Source organism: Pteropus alecto, unplaced genomic scaffold (genome assembly GCF_000325575.1).
Source record: "Pteropus alecto unplaced genomic scaffold, ASM32557v1 scaffold68, whole genome shotgun sequence".
Taxonomy (NCBI): Eukaryota; Metazoa; Chordata; class Mammalia; order Chiroptera; family Pteropodidae; genus Pteropus; species Pteropus alecto.
In genome coordinates this window covers 3456459-3470489 of record NW_006441386.1, presented here as the reverse complement: position 1 = coordinate 3470489, position 14031 = coordinate 3456459, and the positions used below count along the sequence as shown (strand labels likewise).

Genomic DNA, 14031 nt, shown 5'->3' with positions numbered 1-14031 from the left:
GTCTGAGGCTGCCCCGGCCGGCGGGACAAAACAACTCGGGACGAGGAGGAACCTATGGAGGATGAAGGCGAGACAGGAGACACAAAGAGACGGAGGAAAGACAGTATTCTGATCAAGCCTCAAACTTTATTTTTCAGCGGGGATATTTATACAGGGCTAACAAAGGGGGGCGGGGCTAGCTGGCGGAAGACAAGCGCATTGGCTCTTGGATGGTCCGAGTAGGCGGTGCCACATGCCCATTGGGTCTAAGGGGATGGGGTGAGGGTTATTGACAGCCTAAGGGGTGTGTGCTTAGGGGGAGGAAGTGATGAAAGTTAAAGGAAGTAGGAAGTAGGAAGTAGGAAGTAGGGCTCCGCAATGTCTGAGGCAGGCAAAACACCCAGTCCTGCAACCAAGCCTCCGCGGCCCGAAGACCCGCGGCTCCCCACACATTGACTCCCCTTTCTACCTCCTAAGTGATTTATACCCTCATTTATTAACTCATATTAGATACCACTGAGATTCTTTAGTAGACAATGGTCTTAAGGGATGAGTTTGACACATTCACTGCCAGTCTCAACATGAACTTTTAATATGCACTCCTCTAACTGCCTTGCTGAAATAGTATTAGCATGTTAGGGTCAGTATAGAGGAAAATGCTTCTTTAAAAACGTGATGGGAAGGTTTATAACTACTGTGGTGTAGGGGTGTTTTTTAGGAGGTCTTCTTAGTGATAGCCTAAATTTTTGAATGCTAAAATGAAGCTGTAGCTTAGTTTGTAACAGCAGCTTAAAAAGTAGAAGCATATCCCTTTTCCATAAAGACATTAAGTAAATGACATTTAGATGTCAGCAAATGTTATGCCCTCAAACACCTTGACTGAGACTCAGATGAAGCATCTATAGGGATGAAAGGTTGGTCCTTTTATGACACGAAGGTAGAGAAATGAAATAATGGTCCACAGATGCTCTAGGTCATTTTCAGATGTGAAAGGATGTGAGCTCTCATGTAGACTTTGCCCCTTCTGATTGGCAATCAAAGTTGCTTTTTCAAACAGCACATTGGCTTCATTGCTCCATTCAGTTTTAGGAATAATAGTCGACTCAAAGCAACTGAGTGGCAAAATATTTCAAACTCTTTATTCAAACCATTTTGAAAGGTGGAGGCTGATAATATCAGTCATTCATACTTACCTATTTCTCTCCTCTTTGCAGATGGGGATTATTTATACCACCCTATAGAGATTAAATCCAATGATTTTTTTTCAACTGCCACAGCAAACTTTTATTTTAATTATAGTTGAAATACAGTATTATATTCATTTTAGGTATATAACAGTGATTCAAAATTTATATACCTCACGAATTGATCACCACAACAAGTCTAGTTTACTATATTATTTATTGTATTTCCTATGCTGTTCATCACATTACAACTGGATGTTTGTACTTCTTGATTCCCTTCCCCCTTTCGGCCCATCCTCCAACCATCCCCCTTCTGTGGCAACTATCAGTTTGTTCTTTGTATCTGTGGGTTTGTTTCTGTTTTTGTTTTTGTTGTTGTTGTTTATTATTATTTTTTTTAGATTTCACATAAAGTGAAATCATATGGTATTTGTCTTTTTCTGGCTATTTCGCTTAGCATAATACCCTCCAAGTCCATCCATGTTGTCATAAATTGCAAGATTTCATTCTTTATGGCTGAGTAATATTTCGTTGTGTTTATGTATAACACATCTTCTTTATCCATTCATCTATCGATGGATACCTACGTTGCTTCCATATTTTGCCTATTGTAAACAATGATGCAGTGAACATAGAGGTGCAGATCTTTTCAAATTATTGTTTTTGTTTTCTTCAGATAAATTCTCAGAAGTGGGATTACTGGATCATATTGTGGTTCTATTTTTAATTTTTTTGAGGAAACTTCATACTGTTTTCCATAGTGGCTGCACTAATTTACAATCCTACCAACAGTGCAAGAGGGTTCCTCTTTCTCCACATCCTCACCAGAATTGTTATGTATTGGCTTTTTGATAATAGCTCTTCTAATAAGTGTGAAGTGATATCTCATTGTGGTTTTAATTTGCATTTCTCTGATGATTAGTGATGCTTAGCATATTTTCATGTGAAAATGCAGGTTATTATTAATTATGTTATATTTGATTAATAAATATTTATTACTTGGGTGTAGGGATGTGGATAGTAGGGATGAGAGATATGTCATCATATTAAATATTTTGAGAATCACTTTTTCACATCCTTGGTTGTCTCTAGAATTTCATCCTTTCTGCAGTAGTGATAAGTGTCTCACATTCACTATGCTAAAGCCGTGCTCTAAATTTTACCTCTTTTTCTCCACTTTATCTTTTTCTTGCATCTTGTAAAGTGAGTTCTGATGCTGTTTCACAATATTTCTTGATATCTTGGAAGTTAAATGAGTTAGTAGTAGTAAAACAAAAATAAAAACATTTTCTTTACATTTTTGAAAAAAATATATGTATAAAGTGTCAATCATTTTTCCAAGCTGCTAGCTCCTGAGCTGAATACCAGGAGCTGTTTTGGCAGCCAGTAGATATAAAAGGGAATAGCAAGAGAAAGCTGTCCCAGTTTTTCTTTCTCTGGCTACAAGAGGTTGAAAGATGTTGTTTCAGCTGGAGAATTTAAAATGGATTCTTATTCACTTTCTGCTAAAGAGACTGGGCTGATTTTAGTGTTGTAATCTTCTGTAGGTGTAGAGAAAGGTCACCTCCTGATCTTGTTTTGGGAATCATGGGGTTACAGTTGTGGCAGAGTCCTTTTTCTAGTCACAGGCTCTCGTCAGAATAATATTTGGCCAGGTGTTAATCTGTATCCTGAGGGGGAGTGCTGGAATTCATTATTCATCCCATGGGGGTAGCAGTGGGAGGAGAAGGCTGTCCTGGGAGGGTACAGGGCCAGGGCCTGCCTCCTGCCTTTACTGACATGTACCATTTGTGATGAAGGCAGCTAAAGTCCATTTGAGGAATACTCTTGTCAGCCAGCCAAGACAACAACATGGAGGCAGAAGGGAGGGAGAAGGAGGGAGAGGGAGGGAGAGAGAGGGGAGGCAGACAGCTCAGCAAGGCAGTTCTGGAGTACAGTTTCCGGAGCAAGATCACACGCAGTGTTTTAGGCGCTAAGGGAAGGTGTACGGAAACACAAAGGGGAAGGAGGCTAGGTTGGAAATAGTGCATTTTCTTATTTCTTTCCCCTTTGCCCCTCCTGCCTTTGAATACATGTCATCCTTTGAGAAACTCAGCATCTGAAAGGAGCCTTTGCCAAAACACCACTTTTTCTTCAGCACTGTACTTTTTTTTTTCTACTTTTTCTTTTTTCTTTTTTTCATCATTGTTTCCTCTGAGGGCAGGAGGTGAGACAATGATCAAGTCAAGCTGGTTCTATGTTAAGTTCAAGTATGCAGAGAAGGTAAGTCAATATGTTTTTTTTTCCCCCAAGGGAAATATTCCACCTCCTCCAGCCTTCTCATTTGATGGGCTACCCTGGCTACTGGGGGAAGCAAATGAGCTTGGAAATTTTATTTGTGAATGTGTTTCCTCTGGTTTAATGATTCTTGGATGAAACACAGGCTCTGTGCTTGCATTCTGACATTGCTACATTGCCACCAACCAAGAGGAAGGAAACTTCAAACCCTATTCCAGAGGCATTATTTAGAGTTTAAAAAAGAAAAGTAATGGAACTGCACTAACAGAAAAGACAGTCCATGCTGCTTTAGGCTGAGTAGAGAATTTTCAAGAGGAATATTTGTTATGAGGCTTGATTCATTTTTGGTTCTGAAACAAATTGACAATCACTTCCCATTACCTGTAGTTTGCTTAGTCATTTCATTTTTTATTTTTCTTTCAGTGGACTGACTGCTCATTCATGTATAAAGAGCTTTGCAGTGTTATTTGGGTATAGAAAAAATTCCCATCATTTTGGCTGACCACATATGAGACTATCTCTTTACTGTCTGTTGGGGAGTTATATTTTAGGGAAGCAATGAATTTTGGTTGCATCTGATATTTTGATGTTACAGTTCTGTGTTTTAATATACCATTACTAGGATTTGGAGAAAGAAGTGTGTATTTCCTAACACATTTTCTCTTACCTGGGGCTGTTGGCCATCTTTTTGGTTCTAGATTCAAATGTGTCACCTGTTGGGAGTATATACTGCTAGTAGTGGGGTTTCCAGGAAGATTCTAAAATGCCTCCCTTTTGAAATCCTTCCTTCCTTGATTTGCTTGTTGAAAACATTGGCATATTAACAGTATGCTTAAGCCGAGGTCCTAGAGAATGGAATCATGATGTGGCAAGATGGAAAATTGAGATGACTCTCTTCATGCTTCTTATGATTATATGCATAAGCACAATAAATAATCCCTCCTCCATTCCTCTAGTTGAAAAAAGAAGTTAGTACACTTTGGGCTCATTTTTCCTGCGTTGCTTTTTCTGTATGGATTTGTTTCTGCTATGTTTTTATGTCAGCAAAATTATTTGTTCTTTACACATAATGAAAATACAGGGTTTTTAAAGATTTATCCTCCATTTTAAACCCATTTGCTTTGTTAACTACTAAAGCTATTATAATGAAAATATTATCTCTTTGTTTACAGGTTGGGAAAGGTTATCATCTTGTTTGGAGATTTAATTTTTTCCTCAGTAGATTACTTTCCTTTGAGCAGCCTAATACCCATTGTTTGCTGTTAGAAATTGTGATAAATTAACACTGTATTCCACCTTCTTAACCTTTTCTTTTCACCTTGAGTGTCCTGCCATAGAAACTTGAAACTCAAAGTTAAAGAATGAGAGGAAACTAATGTTAAAAGAGGAAAAACATTTTAAGAAACGATCTTCATAAAAAGAAGTGGGAGATATTAAATTAACTGCTTCATTTGAGTGACTATATAACAACCTAACAAGGAGAGTATGCATTCATATACCAAGACATGGGTGTAATATAAAGATAAATAATGTAAGGCTCCATTGCTAATTAAAGAATATTTTTCTTTTATTGCTAAAGGAGGAAAATGAGAAACAAAATTCTCCGTCTTTTATATATATAAAAGCATATATATATATATATGCTTATGGTATTCAAGCTCTCCATGATTCTCAGCAGAACTTTTTTCCTTTTGCTTCTTCACAATGATTTATTTTTAAAACTTATATTGGAGATTTTTTTTCCCCCAAACTTTGTCAAAATGAGTTTAGTTTTATCTGGAGAGATAAAAAGCCTTAGCGTACATCCAGGGACAGAAATCCTTAAAAAACACAGTTAAATAATCTTTTTCCATCTTTTTCCAAAGAGCCATTCTTTTCAAGGGTCGCTAATTTGGAACTTCTGCCATTATCTTAAAAAAGGCAAAAAAAAAAAAAAGAAACCCCTCTCTTTATTTTCTAACAGTGACCACATGTTTTGATAGAAACTTGTAATTATTGGAAAGATATTTCTTCTGCAAGCTTTGTCCAAAGCTATAAGAAAATACATTATGTGATATATTCAATAGCTAGCCATTTCCTAGTTTTACATTTAAGAAAATAATTTAATCAACTTTAAATAGTGAACAAGATAAACTAAATCCATACATTACCAAAAACATTGGTACAAGAGAGTATTATTTCCTTGTGATTATCAGGATTCTGATACCTTTCCAAAATTAAACTGTGTATGTGTGTATTTGTGCGTATAAACAAACATCTTTCTTACCACCACCGTACACACATGCATACTCCAATGTATTTTGATTTAAATTATTGATGGGCTATCTCTTTCTTTAATTAGGTTGTTACTCAGCCATCATTTCTTCTAAAATGCTGCTTATTTGAATTAAGTTTATCATATCCCATTTCCCCCTTCTCATTCTACATAATTTCTCTGAGCAGTTTCCTATTTTCATGTGTTGTACTACTTCCTATAACTGATAATTCCAAAATCTCTATCACTAATCTCTTTCTTGAGTTGCAGAGACATTTATTTAGTTGATTAATTAGATATCTGTCTTGAAGTTCAACAGATACCTCAAATACAACATTTTAAAGTGCAGTTAGAGGACCGGTCAAGATGGCGTACAACAGCGGTCCCCAACCTTTTTGGCACCAGGTACTGTGCTCCTGTGAAGATCTAATGCCTGATGATCTGAGCCAGAGCTGAGGCGCTCATGCTAACGCTAGGGAGCAGCTGCAAATACAGATGAAGCTTCGCTTGCTTGCCTGCTGTTCACCTCCTGCTGTGTGGCCATACCAGTCCGTAGTCCAGGGGTTGAGAACCCCTGGGGTAGAATGTAGAAGCTCTGTACACCTCCTTGTGACCACACTTAAATTACAATGAAACTACAGAGCAACCAGCATGCGGAGTTGCCTGATGTCTAGCTGAACAGAAGCCATACAACTAGGGACAAAAATAACAAGGTCACCTTAAACTAGTAGGAGGAGTGGAGAAGCAAAACAGTCTGGTCCCAAAACCGCATGTGGAGATCAAGAATCAGGACGGCTATCTTGACTGAAGGAGCCCCCTTCCCCACCTGAGGAGTGAGGGGACCCAACCCCACTCTGGGCTCCCCAGACCAGGATTCCAGTGGTGGGAAGGGAAGTCCCCACAACCTCTGGCTGTGAAAAACATCAGAGATTGTAGGTGAGTGAGACGAGACGGAGGGTTATGGCAGTCACAGATATTCTTCTTAAAAGGGCTGGTGCCTGGACTTACTTACTTACGGACTTGCTCCCTCTAAGCTCCAGCACAGGGGCAGCTGTTTGAGGAGTGCTGGGTACATGTGGGGACACACTAAGTTGTTGGGCTTCAGGGCAAGGGCTAGGGGAGCGGTGTCCTCCCCGACAGAAGTGCTGACAGTATCCACTGTTCCTTTGTTGAGCCCGCCCTGCTCCCAGCATGCAGATGCAGGCACCGCTGAATCATCACCAAAAGGAATAACAGCTTGCTCCACCCAGATAATTCCCTGAGAGTCTGCCTCTCCCAACTTGTGGGACCACCCAAGCTGCTTCCAATGGTTTATTCCATATAAATGGCCTGTCTTGGCTGTTGCTGCAGACTTTTCTAAAATCTCTCAAAGGCTCGCAATACCCTAAGAAGCAGCATCTGGCCTTGGCATATCTCTTACCTCTTGCTGAGCAGCCTCAAGTCCTGCACTAGTGGCAACCAGCTTCGGTTTCTGGCTTGGCTTCTTGAGGCACCTATAAGCCCAGCATGAGTGGCAGCCATCTGTGGACTGCTTGGTGACTCTTACCAGGTGTCCCTGGAGGTGCACAGGCTGCAGCTGAACTTGGCCTGTAGCTAGACCCCTCTTAAGACTGTGCCATGGGGCCCCACAGGACACCTACTTCATAAAGCCACTGTACTAAGACTGGGAGACTTAGGAGCCCTACATAATATATAGAAACAGACATAGAGAAGCAGCCAAAATGGGGAGACAAAGAAACATGTCCCACATGGAAGAACAGAACAAAGCTCCAGAAAAAGAAATTAACAAAATGGAGATAAGCAATCTACCAGAGAGAGAGTTCAAAACACTGGTTATAAGGCTGCTCAATGAACTTAAGGGAAGTGTAGATGAACTCATTGAGAACTTTAACAAAGAGATAAAAAACATAAAAATGGAGATGGGAAATATAAAAGGGAACCAGTCAGAAATGAAGAATACAATATCTGAGATAAAGAGTATATTAGAGGGAATCAACAGAGTGCATGAAGCAGAAGATCGAATCAGCGATAAAGAAGATAGGGTAGCCAAAGTCACCCAATCAGAATAGCAGCAAGAAAAGAGAATCCAAAAAATGAAGATAGTTTAAGGAGCCTTTGGGACAACATCAAATGTAACAATATTCACATCATGGGAGTACTAGAAGGAGAAGAGAGAGAGCAAGAAATTGAAAACCTATTTGAAGAAATAATGATGGAAAATTTCCCTAACCTGGTGAAGGAAATAGACATACAAGTCCAGGAAGCACAGGGAGTCCTAAACAAGATGAACCCAAAGAGGCCGACACCAGAACACATCATAATTAAAATGGCAAAGATTAAATACAAGGGAAGAACCTTTAAAGCAGCAAGAGAGGAGCAATTAGTTACCTATAAGATTGTCAGCCAATTTCTCAAATGAAACTTTGCATGAAAGAAGGGCTTGGCACAAAATATTCAAAATGATGAAAACCCAGAACCTACAACCAAGATTACCCTACCTCGCAAAGCTATCATTTAGAATTGAAGGAGGACAGATAAAGGGCTTCCCAGACAAGAAAAAGCTAAAGGAGTTCATCACCACCAAGCCAGTATTACAGGAAATGTTGGAGGGACTTCTTTAAGAAGAAGAAAAAAATATATATCTAAAGTATGAATAAAGAATGTCGGTAACTACATATCTGTCAACAAGTACTTCAAATAAAAAAGAATTAAGAACTCTAATCAAAAGATAGGATGACCGAATGGATAAGAAGACAGGACCTTTATGTAGGCTGCCTACAAGAGACTCACTTCAGATTAAAAGACACACAGTTTAAAAGTAAAGAGATGGAAAAAGATAATTCCTGATGGACTTAGAGGGTATTGTGCTGAGTGGACAAATGCCATATGATTTCACGTACGTGTGGAATCTGAAAAACAACAACAAAAAACCAAACTCATAGATACAGAGAATATTTTGAGGGTTACCAAAGGTGAGGGGGATTTGAGGGGTTGGTGAAAAAGGGTGAAGAAATTAAGAAGTACAAATTGGTAGTACAAAATAGTCATGGAGATATAAAATATAGCATAAGGAATGTAGTAAGTAATGTAATAACTATGTATGGTGTCAGAGGGGTACTAGATTTATTGGGGGTGATCACTTGTGAGTTATATAGATGTCTAATCACTGTGTTGTACATCTGACACTAATATAATATTATATGCCAACTATAATTGAAAAATAAAAAAATATTACTAATAAAAAATACAGTTAATGAATGTCTTCTTCCTTAACCAAACATTTTCTTTCTCGTATGTTTCCTACCTATCACTCTCCAGCTGGTCATGTGCATTCGCAAAAGACCTGCTTTAGTTCTCTTCTTACCATCTCCCTCATTAGAAGAGTCTCCTAATTTATTTCCATTCTGCTGTTATGGTACCTTATAGTGCTCCAAGATACTTCTAGAGTGATCTTGTTAAAAGGTCAATCTGAGTCCCTTAATCCTCTGCTTGTTAATGGCTGCTTTCTTCCATCTCAGAATCCTCACTTGATATCCCTCAGCAGTGTTAGCACTTGGCTTTGAATGTACATAATGCATTTTATTATAATTATTCATTAGCTAATATGTGTTCTCTGTAGTACCATAAGATCCTACAGATACAGAACTGTTCGTTTTTTTTGTATCCCTAATTCTTGGCACATAACAAATGCTCAGTTATTCTCAAAATGCTCTTGAGTAAATCTGTGACTTTGTTGGTGAATCTGGAGGACATAAATTTGAATTCTGCTTTTATCACTTACTGGTAGTATATGTCTTTAGCAATATGTAGAAACTTGATAAAATTGTTTCCTCTTTTGTTGTATTTGGGGAATTATCATCTAATATACTTTTTTAAAACTAAGCTTTTTATTTTGAGATAATAGTAGAATCATATGCAGGTGTAAGAAATAATGCAGAGAGATAACATGTGTCTTTTACCTAGTTTCCCTAATGGTAACATCTTGTAAACTATATTATAGCCAGGATATTAGCATTAACGCAGTCAAGATAGATACACAATGATTTTACCACCTAAAGTATCTCTCCTGTTGGCCTTTTATAGCCATATCACTTTCCTCCCATCCCTACACCCCCACTCATTAACTCCTGGCAACCAATAATTTTTTCTCCAATTTTTAAATTTTGTCATCTCAAGAATGTTATATAAATGGAATTACACTATGTAAGTTTTGAGGATTGTCTTTTTTTACTCAACATGATTCTCAGAAGATTCCTCCAGGTTCTGTGTGTTCTTTTGTCTCTGAGTAGAATTTGATGGTATGGATACATTATAGTTCAGTTGTCCCCCAGTTGAAGGAAATCTGTATTGTTTCCAGTTTATTCTATTACAAATAAAAGTACTATGAACATCTGTATACAGGTTTTGGTGTAGACCTAAGTTTTCTTTTCTCTGGGATAAATGCCCAGGCATGCAATTTCCGAGTAGCATATTTAATTTTTAAGAAGGCACCCAACTGTCTACCATAGTGGCTCTGCCATTGTACAATTCTCTTCAATGCAGTGTATTAGTTATCCAGTTTCTCTGCATTTTCATTAGCATTTGGTGATGTTACTTTGTGTGTGTGTGTGTATTTTAGTCATTCTGTTGGTTGTAGTGATATCCTATTGTGGTAATTTGCATTTCTCTAATAGCTAGCCATGTTACTCATCTCCATGTGCTTGTTTTTCACCTGAATATCTTCTTTTGTTAAATATCTCCTACTCATTAAATATCTTTTTCCCATTTTCTAATTGTATTTTTTACTTTTACTATTGAATTTTTAAAAGTTCTTAATATACTAATTACTGATCTATTATTGGATATGTGGTTTGCGAATATTTTCTTCCAATTTGTACTTGTCTTTTTATCCTCTTCTTTCACGGAGAAAAAAAATTAATGTTAATACAGTCCAATATATGGCTTTTTTTTTTCTTTATATGCCCTGCTTTGATTGTTAAATCTAAGAAATCTTTGCTTATCTCTTGATCCTGAAGAAATCACCTTACTTTTATTTGGTTTTAAAAGTTTTATAATTTTATATTTTAGATTTAAGTTTATGATCCATTTAGAGATAAGTTTTATATAAGATGTGAAACATAGGTCAAGGTTTTGTTTTGTTTTGTTGTTTCACTCTGCATGTCCAGTTAAGCAGCATTTGTTTCAAAAACTATCTTTTCTCCATTTAATTGCTCTTGCACCTTTGTCAATATTAGTTGGTTATACTTGTGTGGGTCGATTTATGAGTTCTCTATTCTATCCTATTGATCTGTATATCTATTTCTTCACCAATCCGAAAAAATCTTGATTACTATAGCTATATAGTAAGTCTGGAAATTGAATGTAGTGACTCCTTCCATTTTATTCTTTTTCCAAATTGATTTAGCTATATGATACCTTTGCTTTTTCATATAAATTTTAGAATTATCTTGTCTATGTTTATGAAATATCTTCCTGGCATTTTAATAAGAACTGTATTGCTGAATCAGTATATTGATTTGGAGAGAATTTAAAAAATTTACTATGTTGGGTCTTTCTGTTTATGAACATGGTATGTCTCTCCATTTATTTTGATTTTCTTTGACTTCTTTTATCATCATTTTGTGGTTTTAGCATATAAGTCCTGTACATGTTTTGTTAGATTTATAACTAAATATTTTCTATTTTTAAGCAATTACAGTGATATTTCTAATTTGAATTCCACATATGCATTGTTAGCACATAGAAATATGACTTATTTTTGTGTGTTGTTTTTGTATCTTATGACTTTGATGAATGGACTTATTAGTTGTAGAGGTTTATTTGTAGTTTCCTTGGTGCTTTCTACATGGAGAATAATGTAAAATGCAAATAAAATTTTATTTTTGAGCTGTAAATTCTTTTTTTTCCCCTTGTTTTGTTGCACTGGCTAAAATGTCTAGTTCTGTGTGGAATAAGAGTGGTTAGAGTGAATATCTTTTGCCTCGTTCCTGATCTTTAGGGAAAAAGCACTCAGTCTTTAATCATTTAGTATAATGTTAGCTATAGGTTTTTTGTAGATAATTCTTTATCAAATTAAGGAAGTTCTCTTCTGTTTCTAGTTTTCTAAAGGTTTTTTAAAATCATGAATGCATGTCGAATTTTGTCAAGTGTTTTTTTTATGCAGTGATTGATATTATTTGATTTTTCTTCTTTAGCATGTTAAAATGGTGAATTATATTATATGTTATATTTTCAAATATTGAATCACCCTGCATCCCTAGAATAACTCCCATTTAGTCACAGTGGTATAACTAGTTTTATATTGCTGATTTTTTTTGCTCAAATTTTGTTAAAGATTTTTACATCTTTATTCTTGGGAAATATTGGAATACTCTTCGCAGATTTTGTTTTTGAGGAAGTGGGCCACTTCATCTGAGTTGTCAAAATTAAGCGTGTATAATTGTCCATAGCATTCCATATCCTTTTGATGTATGCATAGTGATATTCCCTATTTCATATTTGATATTAGTAATTAATTTCTTCTGTCTTTTTTTCTTAGTCTTGCTAGAGATTTGTCAATTTTACTAATCTTTCTGAAGAACCAGTTTTTTTTGCTTCATTAGTTTTCTGTGCTGTTCTTGTTCTCAACTTCATTTTTTTCTTATGCTATCTTCATTATTTCCTTCATTCTGCTGATTTAGGTTAATTTGCTCTTTTTTTAGATTCTTAAGACAATAGCTTAGATTACTGGTTTGAAAGATTTCTTTTTTTCTAATGTAACTATATAGTGTTATAAACTTCCCTCTCAGCACTGCTTTATGAGTCCCACAAATTTTGATATGTTCTATTTTCATTTTGGTTCAGTTCAATATATTTTTAAATTTCCCTTGAGACTTCTTATTTAATGCATGGATTATTTAGCAGCGTTTTCAAGTATTTGGGCATGTTTTCTATTATCTTTGTTACCATTTCCTGGTTTGATTCCATTATTGTCAAAGAACACACTCTATAGGATTTGAATTCTTTTAAATTTGCTGAGATTTGTTTTCTAGCTCATTATATGATCTATTTTGGTATAGTGTTTGTGGGCATTAGGAAAGACTGTGTTTTCTGCTTTGAGTAGAACATTTTGTATATGGCATGTAGATCCTGTTGGTTGATGATATTGTTGAATTCTCCATCTGTGATGATTTTCTGTTTAATAGTTCTATTAATTGTTGAGAGAGCGGTGTTGAAGGCTTCAATTATAATTGTGACTTAATTCAACTTAATTATAATTTGACTCTTCCTTCTTACCATTGTCAGTTTTTGCTTCATATATTTTCAGCTCTACTGTTTGGTGCATATACATTTAGGATTATTATATTTTCTTAGTAGATTGACCCTGTATCATTTTGTAATTTTCTTCCATCTCTAGTAATTTGGTATGCCTTAAAGTCTATCCGATGTTAATATAGCCACTGGTGTTTTATTTTTGTACATTTTTATGGTAAATCTTTTTCATATTTTTGATTTCTATATTGTTATATTTAAAATGGGTTTCTTGTAGTCTATGGCCATGCTACCCTGAACAAGCCTGATCCCATCGGATCTTGGAAGCTAAGCAGGGTCAGGTCTGGTTAGTAGTTGGATGAGAGACCACTTAGGAAGACCAAGTGCTATAGGCATAAAAAATTTAAAAAGTAAGGGATTGTAAGCTGACAGGTCCTTGCAATCTGTGAGGTCAACCAAGGGTTGCCTTGCCTAAAAAATAAAAATAATAATAAAATGTGTTTCTTGTAGATAGCATTTGGTTGGGTCATGTTTTTCTATTTACTTTATCGGTCTGTCTTTTAATTGGTATATTTAGATCATTTACTTGTAATTATTGATATAGCATGCCTTAAGTTTGCCAATTTTTGTTTTGTATTTGTGCGTTTTATTGTGTGTGTGCCTGTCTATTATTTTCTTTCCTGTAGGTTATTTTCTAGAATTTTCTCTAATTCCATTTTAATTTATTTATAGTGTTTCTAAGTACATATTTTCATACAGCATTTTTAGTGGTTGCTCAAGGTATTACATTATGTATATACAACTTATCAGTCTACTGAAGAGAAATCTATCATTCTTTCTTTTATAGGCCATGCATTATTTCTCTAGTTACTTCTAGATTTTTTCTTTGTCTTTAGTTTTCAAAACTCTTACTATATGTCTCAGTGTGGTTAGCTTTGGAGTTATTCTGCTTGGGATTCTCACAGCTTCTTGAATCTGGAGTTTATGTCTTTTGCCAAATTAAGAAGTTTTACCTTGTACTTTTTAGCCCCTCTCCTGGTATGCTGGAGACAAAAATAGTGGATCTTTTATTATAGTCCAACAGGT

General features: G+C 36.0%; 1 protein-coding gene and 1 pseudogene across 1 annotated transcript in view; both read left to right on the top strand.

The window, feature by feature from the left end:
* Positions 1-14031, top strand: part of LOC102897055 (autism susceptibility gene 2 protein) — a gene marked incomplete at its 5' end in the record, with an annotated part of 490671 nt that overhangs the window by 332398 nt on the left and 144242 nt on the right. The window lies entirely within an intron of this gene.
* Positions 13222-13340, top strand: LOC112485270 (annotated as a pseudogene).